Source organism: Hyperolius riggenbachi, chromosome 5, assembly GCF_040937935.1.
Source record: "Hyperolius riggenbachi isolate aHypRig1 chromosome 5, aHypRig1.pri, whole genome shotgun sequence".
Lineage (NCBI taxonomy): Eukaryota > Metazoa > Chordata > Amphibia > Anura > Hyperoliidae > Hyperolius > Hyperolius riggenbachi.
The window spans coordinates 76,142,009-76,156,114 of NC_090650.1; the positions used below are offsets into that span (position 1 = coordinate 76,142,009).

The 14,106-nt window shown below is 43.9% G+C and overlaps 1 long non-coding RNA gene across 1 annotated transcript; it reads left to right on the top strand.

Moving 5' to 3' along the window:
* The first annotated feature begins 1,087 nt into the window (after window positions 1–1,087).
* Window positions 1,088–13,826, top strand: LOC137519643 (uncharacterized). Its single transcript, XR_011021059.1, has 2 exons — window positions 1,088–1,196; window positions 13,695–13,826. It is a non-coding gene; the product is annotated as an uncharacterized lncRNA (long non-coding RNA).
* The last annotated feature ends 280 nt before the right edge of the window (window positions 13,827–14,106 follow it).

Here is a 14,106-nt window from a genome sequence, read left to right on the forward strand (position 1 = left end):
GTGTGTTATAAAGCAAGTAGGTGGATTCACTATCTAGCTTCTGTTAAAAAAAAAAAAACATGAGTTGTTTTGGAAAGATCCTTTAAGCGTTTTGTCGTTAATCAGCTAATCAGAAGCATTACATAAGGCAGTTTATAAATGTGCAGGATGCTCCCGAAACAGTAGCGTGATAGTGATGGGCGGGCACACGCTCCCACGCACAGGCAGAAGATATGCCAACCCGCTTGGGTCACCCATAATTACGTAGGGGATAGTGATGGGCCAAACATCAAATTTTGAGTTCGTGTTTTTATAGGTGGGGTGTGGTCCAGGAGGGAGGGATAGCTGATTGGCTGCCATGTGTCTGCTGACTCTGGGGTGAGGGGTCAATATTTGGCTTCGTGCATACATATGGGGGGCGGATGGAGCTCGCCATCTGTTCGCCAGCGGGCGAATGGCTGATGATTGACGGGAACTATCCGCTGGCAAACAGTTTGGGCCATCACTAGTAGGGGACAACTGGAGAGTGAAGCACATCAGAACTGTGGGGAGGGACACAGACATGTCTAGAAGCTGGAAGACGCGCCAGGTGAGAAAAGGTTTAGGGCTAGTTCACACTTGTAACACAAAACACAAATTGCGATCACAACCGCGACTTTGCATCTCAATTTTGGCGTGATTTGCATTGTGATTTCTGTTCAATAGAACAAGAATCACATCGCTATCACCCCCAAAGCGCTGCATGCAGCACGTTGCGTTTTGCATGCTTTTTTATATGCGTTTAAAAAAAAAAAAAAAACATGTTTGATGATGTATTTCCGCTTCCTGTTGACTTCCTAGTGATTTGCATAAAAAAGCATGCAAAACGCATATGCGATTTATATATACGAACCACAAACGCATTAGAACGCATGCAAAATGCAAGAAAGATGCTAACGCACAGAAAACGCCCGTAAAACACACTAAAAGCGCAAACACCTATGCAGCAAAATGCTACATTCCCCGCACTGCCTAGTGTGTTCCCAGCCTCTTATATACTTGCATGAGCTCACTGGCTCCAGCCTACTGAGCACCTGACACCTAACTGCTAAATAGTAACCAGTACAACTGTCATCTTTGTGTTTACTATTTACCTGCATACACTTCAGCTAACATCTGGAAATCTGCCTGAAGATCACTGAAAGCTTGCATAATTTACCCTTATCAGTCAATAAAAGGTATTACTTTTACAAAACATTGTTTTTTCTACCTACATGATCATTATTTACACTGAGTTTGGCTTACCTGAGGTTGATGGTATTCCCTCGTTGTCAGGTGGCTCATCATGGGTGTTACGCCGTGATGGGCCAGGGGGGTTTGACCTTTGCATGCTGATCAATAGATGATACTTACTGATCAGATGGTAGAGGCCAATATAGGTGAATAAATTCACCAGAAAAACGCAGCAATTCGCAATAGAAATCGCAAACCGCAAGAAACAAGCGCAGGAGATGCTACCAGAATAGCTCCTCCTTAGCAAGTGCCGGGCTTCCGTCCTCCAGGGCCTTATATACACCTTGCCCATTGTGATGTCACAATTCACTCAGGAAGTGCATGCGGGCATCATTACTGCAGGGCCTTGCAAGCACCTTGCGCATTGTGATGTCATGCATTACACTGAGCACCTGCACAGCTTGGGTCTCTGATCTGCACCACTGGAGACCATAGTATTTTTCTTCTTTAGTGTGTATTTTTCAATTTCAGAATTCTTATTTATCATATTGCTTCTGTACCAGTGCAAGAATTGTACCTTGCATGGGAGCCACTAAAATCTTAATGTATTCTGGTGGCAGCCAATGCCAAAACTGTTCACTACAGGCCATTTTTCATTACATTTTCTAAATCAAAGTGACATACTGCCAAATTTCTTACATGGAAAGCCTGTCCTTGACTGAAAAATATGCTTTTTTTTTTTTTTGTCAAGTAACTCACATGTCAACTGAGGGCTTGATCACTCTAAGAGCATTTTTTTTTTTAAAAATTTAAGCGCTATCGATTTTTAAAATCGCTTTAAAAGCGCTTGAGCAATGTAACTCTATGGCCTGGGGCACATCAAAACCCGCTAGCAGATCCGCAAAATGCTAGCAGATTTTGGACCACTTTTTTTTATTTTTATGAGGCGTTTTGCTAGCGTTTTGCGGATTGCTGCTGCGGATTTCAGTGTACCATATTTCATATATTGTTACAGTAAAGCTGTAATAAAAACGCCTGCAAAACCACTCTCAACTGCCGTTTTTCAAAGTGGTTTGCATTTTTCCTATACTTTACAATGGAGCCAGAAACGCCTCTGCAATCCAAAAAATGCCTCATCCCGGGAGTATGCGTTTCAGCAAAACGCCTCCCGCTTTGGTGTGAACCACCCCATTGAGATACATTACCCTAGCGTATCCACAGCCGCAAGCGGCTGCAAAAACGCTCAAAAAGCCGCTCAGTGTGCCCCAGCCCTTAGAGAGTGTTCTCACCTGAGCGATGAGCTTTCTATCCAATCGCAAACGCTGCTTTTGCACCATTTCCTGAGCATTTGTGCTTCAATGCAAAGTATAGGGAAATCACAAAGCGCTTGAAAAAGCACTTTGAAAAGCGATTTACCAAGCGCTTTTTAAAATAAATACATTGGGCTTGATTCACAAAAGAGTGCTAAGTGTTAGCACGGGCGTTTTCGCGCGAATTTTCGCGTGAAACGATAACGTTTTCGCGCGCAAATGCGAATTTTCACGCGAAAATGATATCGATTTCGCGGCAAAATTCGCGTTTGCGCGCGAAAACGTTATCGCTTCACGCGAAAATTCGCGATCGCGCGCAATGCGAAAATTCGCGCGAAAACGCCCGTGCTAACACTTAGCACTCTTTTGTGAATCAAGCCCATTGTATTTATTAAGTTCCAGGTCAAGTCACTTCCTGATTGTCATTAGGAAGAAAAAAAAATCGTCAAACAAACAATTGCTCTGAAAAGAGTTTACAAAAGCGTCCACAAAAGCACTCATTGCTTGCAATTGCGCTGCCGAATTCTTTTTTTTTTTATTTTTTTTTAAGAAATCCATTTTTATCTATATATATAAAATCGGATGTATGTATGTGTGTGTGTGTGTGTGTGTGTGTATATGCCGCAATCACTCGAAAATGGCTTGACCGATTTGAACGAAACTTGGTACACAGATCCCTCACTACCTGGGATGATGTGTTCTGGGGGTCTCGCGTCCCCCCTGCACACCTGGGCAGAGCTACAAACAGCAAATCAGATTTCCCCCATTCAAGTCAATGGAAAAATGGAAAAGGCTGCCATTCTGCCAGTAATCAAGCCAGAGTCCCCACACTTGGCACAGTTGGTCACTTGGTGACCGAGGTTACGAATCCAGGAAAAATGGGAGGAGCATAACACAGCCAATCAAATTTCAGCCATTCATTTTAAATGGGAAAATGTAAACGGCAGCCATTCTTAGACTCTTAATCGCAGGGTTCTCAAACTTGCCACAGTTGGTTACTGGGTGAATGCGATTAAGATTCAAGAAAATGGGTGGAGCCTACAGCAGCCAATCAAAATTCACCTATTGATTTTCAAGGGGAATATTCAAACTGCTGCCATTCTTACACTCTTAATGGAAGAGTCTTCAAACTTGCTATAGTTGGTCATTGGGTGACTGGGGTCCAAATTCACTAAAGGGGCGGGGCCACCTACAGCCAATCAGATTTCCTTGGTGGATAAACTGCTTCCATTCACACATTTTTGATGCCAGGAACCTGAACGCTCACAAACTTGGTCACTGTGTGACTGAGTGTCAAGGTTACAAAACGTGGGCGGAGCTAAAAACAACTTTTACTGGAAAATATAAACTGCAGCCATTCTTACACTGTTAATGGCAGGGCTCTCAAATTTTGCACAGTTGGTCACTGAGTGAATGAGATTAAGATTTTGGAAGGTGGGTGGAGCCTACAACAGCCAATAAAAATTCACCTTTTGATTTTCAAAGGGAATACAGTCAGTCATTGGGTGAATAGGTTTCTAATTCAGAAAGGGGGCGGAGCCACAAACAGCCATATTTGTTTATTTTTCAGTGGGAATATACAAAGTATTGATACCAAGGACCCCAAAGCTGATAAACTTGATAACTGAGTGACTCTGTGTCAAGGTTAGAAAAAGTGGCCGGTGCCAACAACTACATTTTTAACATGGCAGGGTTCCCAAACTTTACACAATAAGCCACTGGGTGACTGGGATGAATATTCAGAAATGTGGGTGGAGCCTACAAATTAACCTATTGATTTTCAAGGGGAATATTTACATTGCTACCATTCTTACACTGTTAATGGCAGAGGCCTCAAACATGATACAGTCAGTCATTGGGTGACTGGGGTCCAAATTCACTAAAGGGGTGGAGCCACAAACAGCTAATCAGATTTGTTAGATTGATTTCAGTTGTTCTCTTATTGGCAGGGTTCTCAAACGTGACACAGTTGGCCACTGGGTGACTAGGACTAATATTCAGGAAAGTGGGTGGAGCCTACAGCAGCCAATCAAAATTCACCTTTTGATTTTCAAGGGGAATATTTACATTGCTGCCATTCATACACCCTTAAAGGGATACTGTAGGGGGGTCGGGGGAAAATGAGCTGAACTTACCTGGGGCTTCTAATGGTCCCCCGCAGACATCCTGTGTTGGCGCAGCCACTCACCGATGCTCCGGCCCTGCCTCCAGTTCACTTCTGGAATTTCTGACTTTAAAGTCAGAAAACCACTGCGCCTGCACGCCCGTGTCCTCGCTCCCGCTGATGTCACCAGGAGTGTACTGTGCAGACACAGACCATACTGGGCCTGCGCTGTGCGCTCTTGATGACATCAGCGAGATCAAGGACACGGCAACGCAGGCGCAGTGGTTTTCAGACTTTAAAGTCTGAAATTCCAGAAGTGAACCGGAGGCGGGGCCAGAGCATCAGTGAGTGGCTGCGCCAACACAGGATGTCTGCGGGGGACCGTTAGAAGCCCCAGGTAAGTTCAACTCATTTTCCCCTGACCCCCCTACAGTATCCCTTTAATGGCAGAGGCCTCAAATCTGGTACAGTCAGTCACTGGGAGACTGGGGATTAAATTCTAAAGGGAGCGGGCCAAATACAGGCAATCAGTTGTTTAATTTCAATGGTAAAATGCAACTTATTGATGCCAAGGACCCACTGGCGTAACAATAAGAGATGCGACCCCTGCCGTCGCGGGGGGGCCCGGGCCCCCCTAGGGCCCGCTCAGGGACTTTTGGGGGGCAGGAGGGGTCGCAGCACAAGAGGAGAGTGTGGAAGATCGGTGGGGAGGGAAATCCCCCCTCTCTCACCCCGGACTCTCCTCTCAGCGCTCCCCTCCTGCAATCATTGGTGGCAGCGGGCAGCAGCAGCGGCGGTAGGCTGAATACATTACCTCCTTCTCGCCGGAGCTCTTACGTTCTGTAAGAGCTTCATGCAACTTCCTGTGTAAAAAGAAAGTTGCTCTTACAGAACGTAAGAGCTCCGGCGAGAAGGAGGTAATGTATTCAGCCTGCCGCCGCCGCTGCTTGCTGCCACCAATGATTGCAGGAGGGGAGCGCTGAGAGGAGAGTCCGAGGTGAGGGAGGGGGGGGGGATTTCCCCCCTCCCCACCGATCTGCCACACTCTCCTCTTATGCTACGACCCCTCCTGCCCTCCAAAAGTCCCTGAGCGGACCATGGGGGGGGGGGGGGCGGATTTTTTTTTTTGGTAGGGGGGCCCGAGGATTTCTAGGTACGCCCCTGCAAGGACCCCAAAGCTCATAAACTTGGTCATTGAGTGACTGTATGTTAAGGTTAGAAATAGTGGGCGGAGCCAAAAACAACTAACTTTTTACATTGGAAAATATAAACTGCAGCTTGCCTTACACTGTTAATGGCAGGGTTCTCAAACTTCACACAGTTGGTCACTGGGTGACTGGGATTAATATTCGGAAAAGAAGGTGGAGCCTACAAGAGCCAATCAAAATGTACCTATTGATTTTCAAGGGGAATATTGAAACTGCAGCCATTCTTACACTGTTAATGGCAGAGGCCTCAAACCTGCTACAGTTGGTCGTTAAGTGTCTGGGGTTCAAATTCAGTAAAGGGGCAGAGCCAAACACAGCCAATCAGATTTCTTTGCTGGATAAACTGCAGAATTAGCAGAATTTTGATGCCAGGAACCCAAAAGCTCACAAACTTGATCATTTAGTGACTGTGTGTCAAGGTTACAAAAACTGGGAAGAGTCAAAACCAGATTTTTCTGGGAAATTGTAAACTGCAGCCTTTCTTCACTGTTAATGGCAGGGTTCTCAAACTTTGCACAGCTGGTTACTGGGTGACTGGGATTAATATTCAGAAAAGTGGGTGGAGCCTAAAAATGCCAATCAAAAATCACACTGTTAATGGCACAAGCCTCAAACCTGGTACAGTTGGTCATTGGGTCACTGGGGTCCAAATTCAGAAAAGGGGACAGAGCCGCAAACAGTCAATCAGATTTGTTTCATTTCATTGGAAAGTACAAATTATCGATGCCAAGGACCCCAAAGCTCACAAAATTGGTCATTGAATGACTGTGTGTGTGTCCAGGTTACAAAAAGTGGGCGGAACCAAAACCAAATTTCACTGGGAAAATATAAACTGCAGCCATTCTTTCACTGTTAATGGCAGGGTTTCTCAAACTTTGACCAGATGGTCACTGGGTGACTGAGATTAATATTCAGGGAAGTGGGTGGAGCCTATAATAGCCAATCAAAATTCACCTGTTGATTTTCAAGGGGAATATTTAAATTTCTGCCATTTTTTACACTGCTAACAGCAGATGCTTTAAACCTGCTACAGTTGATCATTGGGTGACTGGGGTTCAAATGCTGGAGAGGGGGTGAAGCCACAAACAGCCAATCTGATTTGTTTCATTTCATGGGAATATACAAATTATTGATGCCAAGGACCCCAAAGCTCACAAACTTGGTCATTGAGTGTTTGTGCGTTAGGGTTGGAAAGTGGGCGGAACCAACACCAGTCAAATACATAGACAGGCAACGATGGGTCATCAGTGGGTGGAGACAAATACAAATTTCACTGGGAAAATGTAAACTGCCGCCATTCTTACACTGTTAATGGCAGGGTTCTCAAACTTTGCACAGTTGGTCACTGGGTGACTGAGATTACTATTCAGAAAAGTGGGTGGAGCCTACAAAAGTGAATCAAACTTCACCTATTGCTTTTCAAGGGGAATATTTAATTGCTACCATTCTTGCACTGTTAAAGGCAAAGGCCTCAAACCTGGTACAGTTGGTCATTGGGTGACTGGGGTTCAAATTTAGAAAAGGGTGTGGAGCCACAAACAGCCAATCACATTTTTTAATGTCAATGCAAATTATTGATACCAAAGACCGCAAAGCTCACAAACTTGGTCATTGAGTAATTGTGTGTTAGGGCTATAAAAAATGGGCGGAGCCAACACCAGCCAAATACATACGCGGGCAACGCCGGGCAATCAGCTAGTTGATTATAAAGACAGAAACAGAACAACAAATACAGTAACAGCACAAAAAGTTACTTTACACTGGCTCAGATCAGAGTCATAACATAGTGGGTACATTCTTGCGCATAGGTTATAGTGCAGTAATGCAGTTAACAAACGACCTATAGTATTATTAGATAAAATATGTCAGTAAGACTGCTACCAATTGGACTCAAGATAGTTGTACCTTTGACATCTAATATTGGTAAGAAAACCTGTACCAATGCATCCAAATGCATCCAATACCAATGCACCTCCCTGGCGGTGCATTTCTGTCTGGAATTATAAGTTAAAAGCAGTAAATAATTTTCAAGAATTTTAGGCCTCCAATTTTTAAAGGGACTCCGAGCTCAACATAAATAATAAAAAGGTACTCACCTGGGGCTTTCTGCTGCCCAGTGTAGGTCGGGGCATCCCACGCCGGCGTCCTGGTTCTTCTCCCATCACCTCTTCAGAAACGGCTGGCGGGCGGCAGCCGGGCGACACTGGGACAAGTGTCGGGCTCCTCTTCTGTAAATGTCATTTGCTGATGTCACACGCTGGCCGCCTCGCGTTATTACGGCGGCCAGTGGGACTCTATGGTGCATGCGTGATTAAACCGTGCATGCGCCGTACAGTCACGCCGCCCGCCAGCCATTTCTGAAGGGGTGATGGGGGAAGAGCCAGGACACCGGCGTGGGACGTTCCGACCTACACTGGGCTGCAGAAAGCCCCAGGTGAGTACTATTTTATTATTTATGTTGAGCTCGGAGTCCCTTTAAGTCCTAACTCACCAAAATATATTAGAATGAAAGCCTGGTAGACATTCTGCATATAAATAAAAGATTAGAACACAAAATTGTTGAATTAATTACATTTATGAATAAACTTGTAGTAGAAAGCAAGCCGGCACCATCCAATATAATTTTATGCTCATGTAGAAAGTGTTTTGATGTAAGTGACATTCAGCAACAGTTTGATAAAGAGAGGCGACAGCCTTGAAACGTTGTTATCTTTGCTGTAATGCATTGCTGCAATAATAAGTGCATACAATTATATTGGATGGTGCCAGCTTGCTTTCTACTACAGACTGATCGATCCAGAGTGCTGCCGGACCCTAGCCAGGCACATCGAATCAGCAACAGGAGGAGTGTTTCACACTATTGCCTTGATATTTATGAATAAACTTAAAAAATTGTGAAACTGTACAAATAAGGCAGGCGGAGAGTAGTCAAAATCCAGGCAGATGTCGGTGCAGGTGGCAGGCAGAGAGTAGTCAAAATCCAGGCAGAGGTTGGTGCAGGCGGCAGGAAGAAAGGAGTCAAAATCCAGGCAGAGGTTAGTGCAGGCGGCAGGCAGAAAGTAGTCAAAATCCAGGCAGACGTCGGTGTAGGCGGCAGGAAGAAAGTAGTCAAAATCCAGGCAGAGGTTGGTGCAGGCGGCAGGAAGAAAGTAGTCAAAATCCAGGCAGAGGTTAGTGCAGGCGGCAGGCAGAGAGTAGTCAAAAATCCAGGCAGGGAATAGAAGGCAGACTGCCGGGGAGAGAGGTTGGAGTTACACGCGGGACTCCAGAACGCAGGAGAAACAAGGTATTTACCTACCCAGAGCTGAGCTTGGAATTACCACTGTGGGCTATTTTTTCCTACCCTGAGCTCGGCTCGGCATTACCGCCAGGGAGGTTAATGCCAAAAGCCATTTTTACCGGACAGCACTCCTTTCATTCATTTGGCCATAACTTTATCACTGCTTCTCACACATGAATGATCTATATCTTGTTTTTTTTTTTCACCACAAATTAGGCTTTTTGTGGGTGATACTTTTTTCAGTAATTACTTTATTTTCTATGCATTTTATAGGCAAATACAAGAAAAAAAAATAGAAAAAATACAAAATTTCTCCAATTCCATTCCCTATAGTTTTAAAATAAGCAATGCTACTATAAATAAAACCCACTCATTTTATTTGCCCACTGGTCCCGGCTATCACAACATTTAAATTATGTCTCTAGTACAATGTATGGCAACAATATATTATTTGGAAATAAAGGTGTATACTTTCTGTTTTGGTTTTTTTTGTATCCCGTCAATTGCAAACCCTCATGTACTAAAATAACAGTAATACGCCCTCACGGCATACATATAAAAAAGCCCCTAAGGCAACTACAGTGGAGGAAATAATTATTTGACCCCTCACTGATTTTGTAAGTTTGTCCAATGACAAAGAAATGAAAAGTCTCAGAACAGTATCATTTCAATGGTAGGTTTATTTTAACAGTGGCAGATAGCACATCAAAAGGAAAATCGAAAAAATAACCTTAAATAAAAGATAGCAACTGATTTGCATTTCATTGAGTGAAATAAGTTTTTGAACCCCTACCAACCATTAAGAGTTCTGGCTCCCACAGAGTGGTTAGACACTTCTACTCAATTAGTCACCCTCATTAAGGACACCTGTCTTAACTAGTCACCTGTATAAAAGACACCTGTCCACAGAATCAATCAATCAAGCAGACTCCAAACTCTCCAACATGGGAAAGACCAAAGAGCTGTCCAAGGATGTCAGAGACAAAATTGTAGACCTGCACAAGGCTGGAATGGGCTACAAAATAATTAGCAAGAAGCTGGGAGAGAAGGTGACAACTGTTGGTGCGATTGTTCGAAAATGGAAGGAGCACAAAATGACCATCAATCGACCTCGCTCTGGGGCTCCACGCAGAATCTCACCTCGTGGGGTGTCAATGGTTCTGAGAAAGGTGAAAAAGCATCCTAGAACTACACGGGAGGAGTTAGTGAATGACCTCAAATTAGCAGGGACCACAGTCACCAAGAAAACCATTGGAAACACATTACACCGCAATGGATTAAAATCCTGCAGGGCTCGCAAGGTCCCCCTGCTCAAGAAGGCACATGTGCAGGCCCGTCTGAAGTTTGCCAATGAACACCTGAATGATTCTGTGAGTGACTGGGAGAAGGTGCTGTGGTCTGATGAGACCAAAATAGAGCTCTTTGGCATTAACTCAACTCGCTGTGTTTGGAGGAAGAAAAATGCTGCCTATGACCCCCTAAACACCGTCCCCACCGTCAAGCATGGGGGTGGAAACATTTTGCTTTGGGGGTGTTTTTCTGCTAAGGGCACAGGGCAACTTAATCGCATTAACAGGAAAATGGACGGAGCCATGTATCGTGAAATCCTTCCCTCTGCCAGGAAACTGAAAATGGGTCGTGGATGGGTGTTCCAGCATGACAATGACCCAAAACATACAGCAAAGGCAACAAAGGAGTGGCTCAAGAAGAAGCAGATTAAGGTCATGGAGTGGCTTAATCAGTCTCCGGACCTTAATCCAATAGAAAACCTATGGAGGGAGCTCAAGCTCAGAGTTGCACAGAGACAGCCTCAAAACCTTAGGGATTTAGAGATGATCTGCAAAGAGGAGTGGACCAACATTCCTCCTAAAATGTGTGCAAACTTGGTCATCAATTACAAGAAACGTTTGACCTCTGTGCTTGCAAACAACCCCACTAAGTATTAAGTCTTTTATTGTTAGAGGGTTCAAAAACGTATTTCTCTCAATGAAATGCAAATCAGTTGCTATCTTTTATTTAAGGTTATTTTTTCGAATTTTCCTTTTGATGTGCTATCTGCCACTGTTAAAATAAACCTACCATTGAAATGATACTGTTCTGAGACTTTTCATTTTTTTGTCATTGGACAAACTTACAAAATCAGTGAGGGGTCAAATAATTATTTCCTCCACTGTATTTATGTATATATATATATATATATATATATATATATATATATATATATATATATATATATATATATATAATGTTTAATTGGTAACTGGAGTGGGGGGGGGGGGGGGACTTTGTAAGGGATTCATTTTGTTATTTACTTTTATAAAAGTGTGTGGTGCCTGTAATTTAACTTTGCGCCATTGGATGGCACTAGAAACACGGTCCTAAATTACCAGGATGCAATTCTTTTTTTTTTTTGTTTTGTTATCTTACATTCTTATGAATGGACATGGCCGCCGATCGGGGTCATGTCCATTCATTACATGCACTGCAATTGGTTCGGGGAAGCCTTGTGTTATGTAGCAGGGTCTGTTGACTGCTCCACCGAGATACAGACCATCCAAGCACAGAGTCTGAGTGACCACGGGTCTTCACAAGTGTCCCCCTAGTGGAGACGCAGGACTTTGCTGACTAGTGCCCACCTGGTTGCGCTTAAGGTAATCCCACAGTGGTTTGGAGAACAGGGGACGCTGCTGAGTGGAGTAGTTCAGGTTTAGCAGAGAGAGACATATTCCAGTAACAAGTCAAGGGTCAGGGCAGGAAGCAATCAGCAGAAGTCGGTGTCACAAGCCAAGGGTTAGGGCAGGCGGCAATCAGCGGAGGTCAGGGTCACAAGCCAAGGTCAGGACAGGCGGTGTAACGAGCCGGACATAGCCATAAAACTGTGCGTGCGTGTAAGGACACACGCACAGGAACACCGGAGAAAGCCAACACGGTGAGTGTAACACCTTGCTTCCCTTTCTCAACCGCCGACATGGAAATTATGCCAGCTAAGATAAGAGCGAGGGTTGCGCGCACTATAGTCATCCAGATAGGCTGAAGTGGTTGTTTACAGGCTAGATGTTTGTTGGCCAAGGTGGCCAGTTGGGGTTGCCTCTGCCGAGAATGTATGGTGTGCACAGTGGCCCATATGAATCGCTACAAGATCCGAACTGCTCGGTCATCTCATGAAAGTTTGGACCATGGCTATTCTCCTCGTTACCGATCCTATTCTATGTCCTGCTGTCCTTCCTCTATCCATCTCTATAGCAACAGAACACATTTCTAGCCTGCAGGCTAGCGACCTGCCTGCACATCAGCACACAGGCCTGAACTGTCACACAAGGCATTGAGTCCAGACCTCTGTGGGCAATAGTAATTGTGCATGTGTATGAGGCTTTACACACCTTCCATAATTGAAAGAAAGTCTTCTAAGATTGCTAACAAGCTTTGACCTTGACTGTTCTATAATCATTCTTCAACCACAAATCCTGGTATATTCTGCTGTGAAGAAGGCTACAGACAATAAACTACAGAAAATCTGAGGCTATAAACCAATCAGGAATAAACAAATAAGGCGCCCTTATGGCATCTATTATCAAAGCCACGATTAGTGTCAAAGAACGGAAATTTGAGCGCACAGCGGCGATCTCTATCAGGTGCCTCCAGATGTCAAAGGTTACCTTCCTTGCTGCAAGTCACAGTTTTTATAATAGCTGCAATATACGATAAAGAAGGTAAATTTTGTTATGCAATTCCACAATTTGTATATGTACAAAACCCCAGCTCCCGCAATTTTATTGGGAGTCTTCAGGTGCTGAAATTCAGCTTGATTGCTGCTAATCACTGCTCTGACTTTCTTGCTGCAAGTTGCGGCTCTACGACAGAGGGGGGTGGGTTAAAGTTTAAGTGTGGGGGGTTAGGGTTAGGCACCACAGGGGGGGGGTCCTATGGTTAGGCACCACTGGGAGGGGAGTTGTTAGGGTTAGGCACCACCGGGGGGGGGGGGGGGTTCTTAGGTTTAGGCATTGGGAGAGGTTAGGTTTAGCCATAGTAAAATATTAGAATCCAGCATTAGCAGCAGTAGAATATCGCTAATTAAAGCAATATTCTACTAGCAGCAATTCTGTTGTTTTTTTCCAGGCGCCTTTTTTCATTTATGTGGCTATAAAAACCTTCTCAGCATAAAGATTTGTGAAATCTTACTTTATTCATTAAAGCTTACCTTTGTACTCCTGGTGTCTGAATTGGTAGGCTAGACAAGGTTTATATTTTGTATTCCATTTGCATACATTTAGCTAGATAAAGAACAAGATGTTTATGGATTGCTCATTAAATTTAATGATGAGTACATTAACATTATAGCAGCCTGGACAAATGCCTGTTTATTCTTTATATTACTTTCCAAAAATTCAAATTCATTGCAGAGTGTGTTATGCACCAGTAAAAAGAAAATAAGCTGTAATAATAGGTAGTAACACTCACTAGACTCTGTTATGGATTTTATTCATAGCCTAAGAGTTCCATATATTAAAATGATAGTCAATTTTATCTTGCATCATATCTGATTTTACTTCTTTGATATGCTGTGCTTCTGGCTTTTCCTACCTGCTGTTTTTATCTTTCAGGCGGAGTCTTCAGACTTATTACAGATAAATCTCAAGTCCGCAAATTGCAACCGTATGCAGTCCTTCAATCCGGTCTTCAACTTTAATGCACCTCAGGAAAAGGAAAAAAAATAAACAGTTCATCGCATAGGATGTAATGATCCAAGGAGTCTCTCACTAAAACTTGCCCGTGTGGTATATTAAAGCTTCACCGCCTGTGTGTATTCCACCACCACTAGGGACCGCTCTCACCTTTCGATATGGCTACCAAGACCCACAGACAGCTCATTCAGCAATAAAGCCCACACATTGGCTTTACGATGTAACCACACCAATATAACTTTAAAACCCAGCTTCAGGTGAAGTTTTGGACAGAGTGGTGCGCCAACAGAACCTATGCCAATGTGTCAAAACAGAACTGATGATAGTTTGT